This window comes from Euleptes europaea, chromosome 2 (assembly GCF_029931775.1).
Source record: "Euleptes europaea isolate rEulEur1 chromosome 2, rEulEur1.hap1, whole genome shotgun sequence".
Lineage (NCBI taxonomy): Eukaryota > Metazoa > Chordata > Lepidosauria > Squamata > Sphaerodactylidae > Euleptes > Euleptes europaea.
Genome location: NC_079313.1, coordinates 90,683,750 through 90,695,005, shown reverse-complemented (window position 1 = coordinate 90,695,005; position 11,256 = coordinate 90,683,750).

Here is an 11,256-nt window from a genome sequence, read left to right as displayed (position 1 = left end):
TCATGAGTGTCGGCAGTGGAAAGAGGGAGAATGCGGAAGATGTTAATCGGATTTCTTACATTTTATTTCTGTCTCCTTGTTTTTCTTCCCTAGAGACTTTGAAGGTTCGGCAAAACGTTGCTGTTCAAATAATAACCTCTCTCGAGATCCAGAAGCTTGCGGTATGAAATGGTTATTGGGCAGTTTCCTTTTCTGAAACACTCTGAGCCTTACTGTGGGTACTTGCCATGACTCAAAGCATTCCATTGCTTTGTTGAGGTACAGATTTATTATTATTTCTGTCAAAATGTCTTCAGTTCGGCTGTGCTTTGATTAAGGAAAAGGCAGGTCTGACTCCTGTCCCACATTTTAGTTGCTTCAATGCTGCTCTGAAAGAAGTAATTTATATAGTACCCCTCAGCTAGCATCTGTGCCTATTAGAAGCAGAAGAAATGTGTTTGTGGGGGGGAGGGCCATTTGCCCTGGGCCTCAACCTCAGAGAGGCCCTGAGATTTAAAAACTTGTTATTTTTTTGCAACTTGTTTTTATGCACATTACAATTGGACCAAAATGTGACACACTCTCAGGTGATGTTTTGATTATGGATAGGTGCCTCAAAAGCTGGAAGTGGCCCAGTCCACTCTGGACTTCTGAGAGGAGCTGATTCAAAGTAATTATGACGATCTTTACCTATAAAAAGCAAAATTGATGACACATCAGGTATGGGACCTAGCTGCTCCACAACCAAAAACCAGTCTGATACAATGAAGTCAGCATTTAAAAATGAACGTGCTGCATTTGGTTATATTGATGAGCATTTTCATAGTCCAGAAAGAGAGAGAATCCAAGATTAGAGAATCTGTGTAACATCCTTTATTAAAACCAATAAAAATGACATAAAACTGTGAGCAAGCTTTCAAGTACTACAGAACTCTTCATTGGGCTGGGTGTTTAAAAATAATGTAGGAGAGAGAGAGAAAAAAAGTTGTTTCAGGCTATTTGTTTGCTCCTGTTTTCCCTAGAGATCAGATTAATTTGGCCCTACAAGTATAGGATGGGTTGACTAGGAAGGCATGTTCTTCCTTTACTGATAAATTATCTTGAACTTTCCAGTCATCCCATCACCACATTTGCACCAAAGCCTGGTGACCTGGTCTCTTTTCAAGAGGACTTACTAGTTTGGCCCCTTGCCAGGACCCACACAGTGATTGCTTTATTTTTTTCCTCACAAGGGGGTAATGTGAAATCTCTACCCAGCAAAGATGAGCTGTGTATGATGTCATTCCAGGGGAGAGGGGTTTTTTGTGTAAGGAAAAATGAAGAACTAAAACAGACTTTAATTAACCTTTGTCAGGTACTGGGGGATGATGTTGCTGTAGGAGATGGCTGAGCTGCTTCAAACCTGTAACTAAAAGAGCAGTACAATATTGGGCTGAAGCCACAATGAGGATTCATCTGGCACACAGTCATAATTCTTAGTGAATCAGTCTGAAAGGTTCATAGGATAAGCCTTTTTTCCCCTGTCTTATTGCCATGGAGCTGAAAGAAGACACTTTTATTGAAGGCAAATATGCACAAAAGGAAAGCTAGGGGAAAACCTGATTTACTTAGAGTTGCCCTGGTACATTCTGGCTGTCGTCGCAACAGTGGCCTTTTGAGGCTATAACCCTGCACACATTTGCTTGGAGATATCTCTAAACATGAATATGATCAGGGTGAAAAAGACCCTGTCTTCAATTTAGATCTCATAAAGTATGTCCCTACTGTATTTTTAGCCATTTTACAATGATTGTACAAATTCTGGTACTCATATATAAGATTGCATTGATTTCCATAGGGCTGCCAAGCCTGTCAGGGTGGGGAATCCCCCCCTCCAAGCTCCTGTTGTTTGCTGCCGCTGCAAGTGACAGCAAGAGAAAAACGCTTAAAAACTTACCAGCAGCACGAGCATGATGTTGTCACTTCTGAGGAAAACCCGGAAGCAATGGCAGTAGCTCTAGGAATCATTGGACACTCTATGGCAGGGGTGGGGAACCTTTTTTCCGCCAAGGGCCATTTGGATATTTATAACATCATTCGCGGGCCATACAAAATTATCCACTTAAAAATTAGCTGACCAAGCCCCCAGCAGGGAACTGTCCCAGATGACTCCCCCCCCCCAGCGTGGGCAAGCAGGCAGGCATCCAACCGGTGGCGCACTCGCCCACCTGGTGGCACAGGATGGTCTGTTGCACCAGTCGGGTGTAGCCGTCCGGCCACACACCGGAGTTGTTCCTACTCCGCATGGTTGGGGCCGGATTCTACAGCCGGCTCCTGCTACCTCCGCCTGCAGGGATGAAATGAGGACACACTGGCTAAGAACTTACCCCCCCTGCTCCCTTTAACCCCTCCACTGTCACCACTTCTGCCCCCAGCCCTCTTGTAGTACAGAGGGAATACGTTTCTCCATGGACGGGGTGGGAAAGGGTTAACACAGTTTCTTGGGCAGTCCTAGCAGCTCAATAGCTAACGACTCTTCTGCAAGGGGAAAAACAGTTTTTTTTCTGGCAAAACAAATTCACATCAGCCTTGAAGAGGCTATTCCTGTCCGCGGGAGGTGGCAGATCACCAGTCTTAGATCCTTCTGAGCTACAGATCTGCCAGGACCCACGAAGGGCCAGACCAAATGATTTAGCGGACCTTAAACGGCCCCTGGGCCTGACGTTCCCCACCCCTGCTCTATGGTTAGAGTGTCTGATGATTCCAAGAGCTACCACCGGTGCCTCCAGGTTTTCCCTGGAAGTGATGTTATCACACTCAAGCTGCCACTGCCCCACAATGTCCCCACCCCCAACCTTCCTGATGGTTGCCAGGCTCAGCCTGGCAACCCTAGATTTCTACCAACTCCCCCCTCAGGACTTGGGAGAGCCATCCCCCCAAAGGTGCAGTACTCAGTACCAGTGAGTATAACCACACAAAAAAAGCCCTGTATACCTGTAATGATTTGTGCAGATTGCGCTGTCCCCATCCTGATCATCCATCCCTCCAGAATTACACCAGTAGGCTTTAAAACAAACTCTAAAGCTGCAGTCCTTTGCATCAATAGGGTTGCCCACTCTGGGACAGGAAATTTCTGGAGATTTGGGAGTGAAGCCTGGGGAGGGTGGGGTTTGGGAAGTGGAGGGTATAATGCCATAGAGTCTACCCTCCAAAGCAGCCATTTATCCAGGGGAAATGATCTCAATTATAATTCTAGGAGGTCTTCAGGCCCCACCTGCAGGTTGGCAATCCTAAATTAAACTTAATTTTTATGTAAAACATTTCTATCTCACCTTATTTCCTTGGACTCAGGGTGGCAAACAATGCAGCCACCAAGTTGTGAGGACATAAATAATAGTTCAGTAAACAAAATTAAAACAGATTAAAATACAGAATACAAATTTAAAATCACTCAGTTTTAAAACACACAAGAATTAAAACTTACGACCAGATCTGCCGGTACAATTCACCTCAAGCAAATGCTCTCTGGAATAAGACTGCCTTATGTGGCTTTCTAAACGTAGCAAGTGAAGACGCCTTCCTTGCCCACGCCAAAGGACTAGGCCCTCTCACTGTAGCTGTACAGACTGTCCAAAGTAATGACATTTTACGGAAGAGACTGTCTGCAGAACATAAATGGTGCAGGGGAGTATAGAGATGCAGTTCATTAAGTATGAAGACCTTAGGCCATGAAGGGCTTTAAAGGTAATACCCAGAATTTTGAATTGGGCCGGAAAAATATAGGTAGCTAGTCAGGTTTACGCAGCAGTGTCAGACCCCAGAGAGGAGCCTTACTACCAGTTGTACCAACTGGAGCTTCTAAGATGTCTTCAAAGGCAGCCCCTTGTAGAGCACATTACAATAGTCCAATCTGGAGGCTATGGTAGTGTGGATCAGCTTAGTCAGGTCAGCAGAATCTAGGCAAGTGGCCAGCTTAATTCCTGGTAAACACCCATAGGATGGGGTTATAAATAATATGTAGTTCAGAGATACTTCCCTTGCCAGTTTTCCTTTTCAAGAATTAATTTATGAAGGAAGGAGGTAGATCTTTGTCAGTTGAAACATGTGTACCAGAGATGCAGCTTCCAGGTCACATTTAATGCAAACTGTATCTCATAATAATACCCTACATTTTTCAACCTTGAGAATATTTGAAAATGAAAGAACATCAGCACTTACTGAGTGGTAAAACTAGAAATAGTAGTGGGTGTATGGGAAGAGTTTTTACCATTAAGAACAACTGCCAGAAAGTTGTCTCAAGATATCTTCTACGATACTCAATGAACTGTCTGTATAAATATTAGTCCTCCTCAGAGCCAGAATGTCTCCAAATGTTTAATTTACTTGACAACAGCAGGGAAGAAGGCAAAAAAAAAAAAAGGTGTATGTAATGAGGCTTTCTCCCAAGTTGTGCTTTGTTTTGATCTTTTGACAGAAGTGATCTTGCCAAGAGTACTTTCACTGCACTGATTTAAGGTGAAGAACATGTTTCTGCAGCAAGCTTGGAAGAGTCCAGAACATGTGCAAATCGCAGGAATGAAGCTAAGAAAAGAACAGTCATTCAAACCAATGCACTACTATAACATCTTCCTAAAGGTCTACAAGATGAAACTGAACATAAAGTATAAAAACAACTTATTTGACCTAAGTCCTCTACTATGTACACAAGAAGTACTAATGCTGGAATCTGAAACTGTGAATCAGGAATTAATCTAATTACTCTGATAACACTGGCTGTGGCTTTTAACCGTACTGGAACAATATGAATATCAGGTTTATTTACAGGGTGTGCGATTCCTGTATTCTAATATTATCCAAAGTAGAAAAGATTCCTTTAAAAATTATAACCACAAAGTGTATTTTTGTTTTTGCACTCAGATGATTCAATAACTGTAAGAGACACTTTATTTCTATAGGCTTAGAATATAGGAGTGTTGGGATGGGGAAGACTCAACCGCTCTGTGTTCATGGTCATCTGGCTCTTCAGGATGGTATGTCTCCAGTGACAAAGAAAAAGAAATTACATATCTGCTTGTAATCCCTCACTTTCTACTTACATAGTTTCTAACTGGCATGGGCATTTGATGCCCCTCCCTTATTTCCAAAACTCAGTGCTTTGGGTGTGAGTCAATTCATGAAAACTTGAAGGGGCCTAATATTCAGAGAGCAGCTGGCTCAGCCTTTTTCTGAAAATTCGGCCCATTTAAAGATAGACATCCCGCCCACCCCCATTTTCACCCCAACAGTTCATTATTAAAATAACGTTTTACGGTAATTTCTTTTCTCATAAAAATCCACATGGTCCAAATCTCATCATAATTACCATTGTAACTGATAGGTATTTTGATCTAGGCGGAGATGCTGCCTTCAGTCTTGTGCACATCTACATATGCAGTATACAACCTGTGCATCACATTCACTGTATCTCTAATTCATGGAAAGGATGGTTTCTCCATCTGTTTATTGAATGTACCTATAGTCAGTTTGCACAGTCACTTTATAATACATGGGTAACTTCAGGTCCCACACTTGAGTGTATAAATCACTAATTATCAAATGAAAGTTTATTATATATCTATAGATTTCTATATTTGCCTACATACAGGTATAGTCTAAGTTTACTCTGATGTAATAATGCTGATGTCCACATATCAGTTTGGTTTCATAGCGTGCCATATTTTCAAAAATATGTTTAATCTAGACATGGACTGCAACCCAGGGAGCTGTCCTTCACACTTTGACATGCCTAGATGGATTTACATGGGCCCACATGAAATCATGACAAGGCAAATGATAGATTTAGAGGAAATACGTGAAACAAGCATTCAAACAGTTCCTTAGCTAGCCATACGAAAACAAGCTTCCCCTCTGAACTGAGAACTTGCTGACCGCCTAAGTGCACACGAAAGGAAGTCTCTGTCTTTGCTATCTGACACTTAGGAAGTTTCTCACATTGTACATATTTGGGGCTGAAGGTGCTATGCAAAAGTTAAGTGTTATTGAAAAGCACAAGCTTCAGTCCATTCTTTTCCACAAATCTCTTACAACAAATACGCAAGTCCAAATGTAGTCTATGAGATTTGTGGCCTGATCCTATGCAAGGTTACTCAGAAAGAATTCCCCCTGAAGTAAGTGGGACTTACTTCCAAGTAAGTGAGCACAGGGATTGCAGCCTCAGTGTTAAATTATGTGTATTGCTGAACAGGAGTGGAATTACATAGTTTTGTAGTAATTATTTAGGAGGTCAGGATCTAATGGTCCATATTAACTGCTTCTGTAACTCTGTGGACCTGCCTCTTTGGTTGTGCAAAACTCTAAAGTTTGAAGGCACAAATGTGTCCTGGCAGCATATGCCCGTTGCCATTCATCCAAATGAAAAAGGGGGTATTAATCCTCTTTACAAAATTTTTCACAGAACCAGTGGTATTCGTTCGGGAGTCTCTGAGCCCGATCCATCTGACAAACATGTACCATTCCTCTGGAAATATACTCCAGTAGAAGATCTGCCCTGGGGTGTGAGAAATATGGCTTTGAGAGAGGCTGAAGAGCCTCATCAAAGCAACTTTAGCCATAGAAGGAGCAAGAAAAAGAGGCAGATTATGGCATGCAAGGGCAATGGCAGAAACATTGTACAGACTTAGATGATCCTACAGAACAATTCGTCTGTGGACTCTATGTCTTCCAAAAATCCCTTCCTCAGCAGGATTCCCTATTTGGGAAACTCTTCCACTGTCATCACCAATGGGAACAGATTCAATCCCTGAGTTAAAATATCACCTGCCCCAATCAGTGGTGGTTGTCTCCTATGCTCTGCCCTACTGTGACACTAACACAACTTTTAGAGTTGTATACTCTGTGGAGTAATTAATGAGAGATGGGGTAGTCAAGGCATGTCTAGACACACAGAGGGGAGAGATTCCTTGTGGGTGTTGCTTGGCTAGCCTCATCCCACTTTGCTGCCAAAGATTTACACAGATCTCATTGCATGAAAAAGTTTGAGCCCATCTTGGAGACTGAAAATTTTTCATGTCCTCTTATGTTCGCTCACACTGCATTTTTATCTGAAATATCTCTTAAGCTGAGAATGCTTGTTTTCATGGGGAAACTCCTTGACATAATCATAGACAAAAATAGATGTTGTTATGATGACTATTTTTAACTCTGATTCGAAACGTGTCCATCACACCGGAGGTTCTTGCCTTGCTATGGCCACACTGGTTGGTCTAATCTGCATCTCCAGCTCTTCAGCAAAGAAACAGAACTCATTCTTGTACCAGAGGGCTGAGAATGCCAAGGCAGAATAACTCCCCAACGCAGGCTGTGTTGGCTGCCTCTTTCCTTTCGTTCTCTAAATTCAGTCATATGGGAAACTAAATAGCAATGATCCTCAGGAGTCTTCCAGACTCAGTAGCCATAGAAACCAGCTATTTTTATCTATTTGCATGATATCAATAAATGGCTTTTTCTACATTGCATAGACAGATGATGAGGTCAACTCACCTTCCTACTAACAGGATATCCTTAATAAGCCATGCACACCTGTTGTATAATATTGTACATGAAAAATGACAAAACATGACATTTATTTTATAAATGTGCAGTGGAATCTCCTAAGAAAACTATTCCTGTGCCATCATGTGCCCTTTCGTAGAAATAAATGCTTGTGAAATTTTTAAACAAAACCCTTTATAGCATTAATTATAAAAAATATGTCTCAGATAAAAGATGGTGAAGGCTATGTTTATTTAGGTACCCAAGCTTTCTTCTTTCTGAAGATGACAGTTTAAAAAATATACCACAATGTTTTTTAAGATAAAGCTAATTGTAACAATAAAGAAAATAAACCAACTATAATGTTATTATTTGATAGAAGGATAACTCAAATTGTCAAGTGCACTTCAAAAAGGAATAAATAAAAGTGATATGTAGGCATTTCTCTTAGATGGTGCTTGAGCCACTAATATTGTCCAAAATTCAAAATATCATGAGTGTGCAATGTGATGGATATGGTAAATCTGCCGTATCAGTTTGGAGTCCTAACTATAAATCAAATTGCTGAGCTGTATTCAAATCAATATTTATAACAGATCTTTCTTAGAATCCTTTTCAGAACTAAAACAAAAATATCTGGTTATTCAAATTCACTGTGTAATTTCCTGATGCCTGACAACACTGTAATTGTTCTGTAAATCCAACTTCCAGTTATCTGCACCTCTGAGTCAATCTAAATGCTTGGAATGATTCCAAGACCATTTCAACAAATAAGCCTGTACTGTACTGCATAAATATGTTTGAGCAATTATAACCAAGGCTTCCAAAAAGAACATGCTCTTAAGATCATACAAGCCATGTGTTGAACAAAAAAATGATGAAATGGTGCTAAACAAACATAACCTTCCTGGACTATATGCAACAATAAAGATAAGAAGCAATCTTCATCCGTGCATAGCTTGGAGTTACTGAGGTCACCTTGCCAAACCAAATCAATAGTTGACAACGCCTGAAACTTCACGTGAAGTAAATCAGAGGAGCTCCATTGACTTTACTAGCCTGCTCAGTATGTCCTGCATATTCCATCGCTTCTCAGTACTGACAACACAGACCATTGGACAACTGGATCAGTAAAATTCTCACAGCCCAGTTGATTCTCTTTTAACACTCAGCAGCTATCTTTAGGTTGCAAGAACATGCCCAGTGACATCTGGAATAACAAGGGGGTTTACAAAGTTGTATTATAAATTATAGATGCTTATCATGTCTCGATTTTTCAATGAAATACTTGCTTTTTTATTGGTCTCCTGGCTGATTAATTCCCTTTCCCACCTGATCCCTTGTTTTGTAAGCAGCTACCTCGCTTGACTTCAGTTCTTTCTCCTGTATTTGTTTTAAATCTGTGCACTTGAAGTAAGCACTTTCTTTCTCTAACTGTGAAAGCATGCTTAGGAGAGCAGATATGTTAATTGCAGTAATAAACAGACTTTATTATTACATCTCTTCACAGTCTACAAATTACATCTGCCACACTGAAACTGTGGCTTTGTTTACCACTGAAACTGATGAGCTGAAATATCAGCTACACCCCTAACCCGAACAACTGCGCATTTAACCAGAGAAGAGCTCAAAGGTAGCACATGTGTATGACTGGAAATAAAATGAAAAAAAGAGGAGGCAATTGAGGTCATTCTGGTGAAAACTGAGCTGCCCACCCTCCAATTCAGTGTGATGAAAATAATACAGAAATAGGAATTGTTATGCTTCCATTCAAGAAGCTATACCATTCTGGTTAGTTGGTGAATTCGCTTTTAGCAGCAGAGACTAAAGCCCAAGAAATTTGGGTGCCTACCTGATGCAGAATATCAAAATGGTGCTCTCCACAGTGGGAAACGTATGACGTTTCCACTAAGCTAAGTGAATGACAACATGCTGCCCTTTAAAAGAATCCTAAAATGTGGTGCCCATTTCTCTGCCTCCCCTTGTACAAAGGCTGCAAGTTTTATGCCTCTCTGGAGATATGTAAAGATAATTATTTAGTAATTTTTGGGGTTTGCTGGGGCCCTTGCCAACTGTGTCAGCTGCCCAGGGACTTGTGACAGGACTTGGTCCCTTTAAGGGATGCCGCAGACATGGAGCCAACATCCCTGGCCATGCCTCTTCCTGCCCCTGGGGTGTGACAAGAGCTAGGCTATACCCTTGGGCCTATTGGCCCAATTGGTTCTGCCTGCCTGCCTGTCATGGCCCAGCCAGCCATCGCAGCACAACACCCAGATGGGAAACTATGGTGCAGTTGCTGGGAACACTGACAAGGTCACAGCCTCAAAAACCCAGCTACAAACTCTTTCTCCTGCTGGCTGACTAACCGAACCCTTTAGGGAGTGGACTAGCGGAGTCACAGTTACACCAGTGGCTGGGGGCCCTAAGGATCGCAGTAAGATCAAGAGTTGCTCGGCTCTTGACACTAGGTAGCCTAGCCCTCACTGACAGAAGTCCTGTGAGCATGCAAATACTGTGTCTTTGGATACAAGGCACAGAGAAACAAGGGATATTTGCAACATAGAAGCTTAGTCTATGTGTTATAATGGTAGTCATTTTACTAGTACCTATTAAGGCCTATTTTGCATCAATGAAATGACAGTTATCTCATGTCATGCAAGGTACTAGTGCCCTGTCAGTTGCACAAAATTGGATAGAGATGGAATTGGAAGAGAGTGCTATTTTCACATGATTATTGTGATCCAGTCACGACAGCCTGATCTTCAAAAGCTTTCAGAGCCAGCATGGTGTAGTGGTTAAAGCAGGGGTCCTCAAACTACAGCATGTGGGCCGGATCCGTCCCATCAGGGTCCTGAACCCGGTCAATACTCATATATATGTTTGTACCAATTTCCACCAATTCTCCCCTCAGGACTTGGGGGAGTCCCCCAGAAAGGTGCTGGTACTCAGTACCAATGAGCACCACCGCAAAAAACACTCTGTGGAAGTTTTAATTTTGTACTCCCCCAGTGCTGAACTTTAGTATTTTTACACTACTAACGATGATCAGACTCATTTATGGAACCAAGAAGAGTGAAAGGGGGGGAATATACTGGAGAATCAAAAACCCACCACAGTTGACGTCTGGTTTATTTGTGCCTAGTACATGCAAGACCGATCATTACTGGGGGGAAATAAAGCTTTGAAGCATTGTAAGAGCTCTCTTCCTCAATAGCCAGCCCATGGTTCACTACACAACAGAACCACAGAAACTCTGCTTCTTCCCCTCCTCACCTTACCTTCTCATTATTGCATCTAGGGATGCCAGCCTCCAGGTGGGACCTGGGGATCTCTCAGAATTACAGCTCATCTCCAGACTGCAGAGTTCAGTTCCCCTGGAGAAAATGGATGCTTGGGAGAGTGGACTAGGGTTGGCCAGGTCTCTCTTAACCATCAGTGGGAGGTTTTTGGGGGCAGAGCCTGAGGAGGGTGGGGTTTGGGGAGGGGGGGGACTTCAATGCCATAGAGTCCAATTGCCAAAGCGGCCATTTTCTCCAGGTGAACTGATCTCTATTGGCTGGAGGTCAGTTATAATAGCTGGAGATCTTCGGCTAGTACCTGGAGGTTGGCAACCCTAGGGTGGACTCTGTGGCATCTTACCCAACCAAGGTCCCTGTCCTCCCCAGGCTCCATCCCCAAATCTCTAGGAGTTTCCTAACCTGGATCTGACATCCCTACTCCCCATCCCCTGCTGGGGGCTGGGGGACCAGGTAGCACTAATTGCCTCCT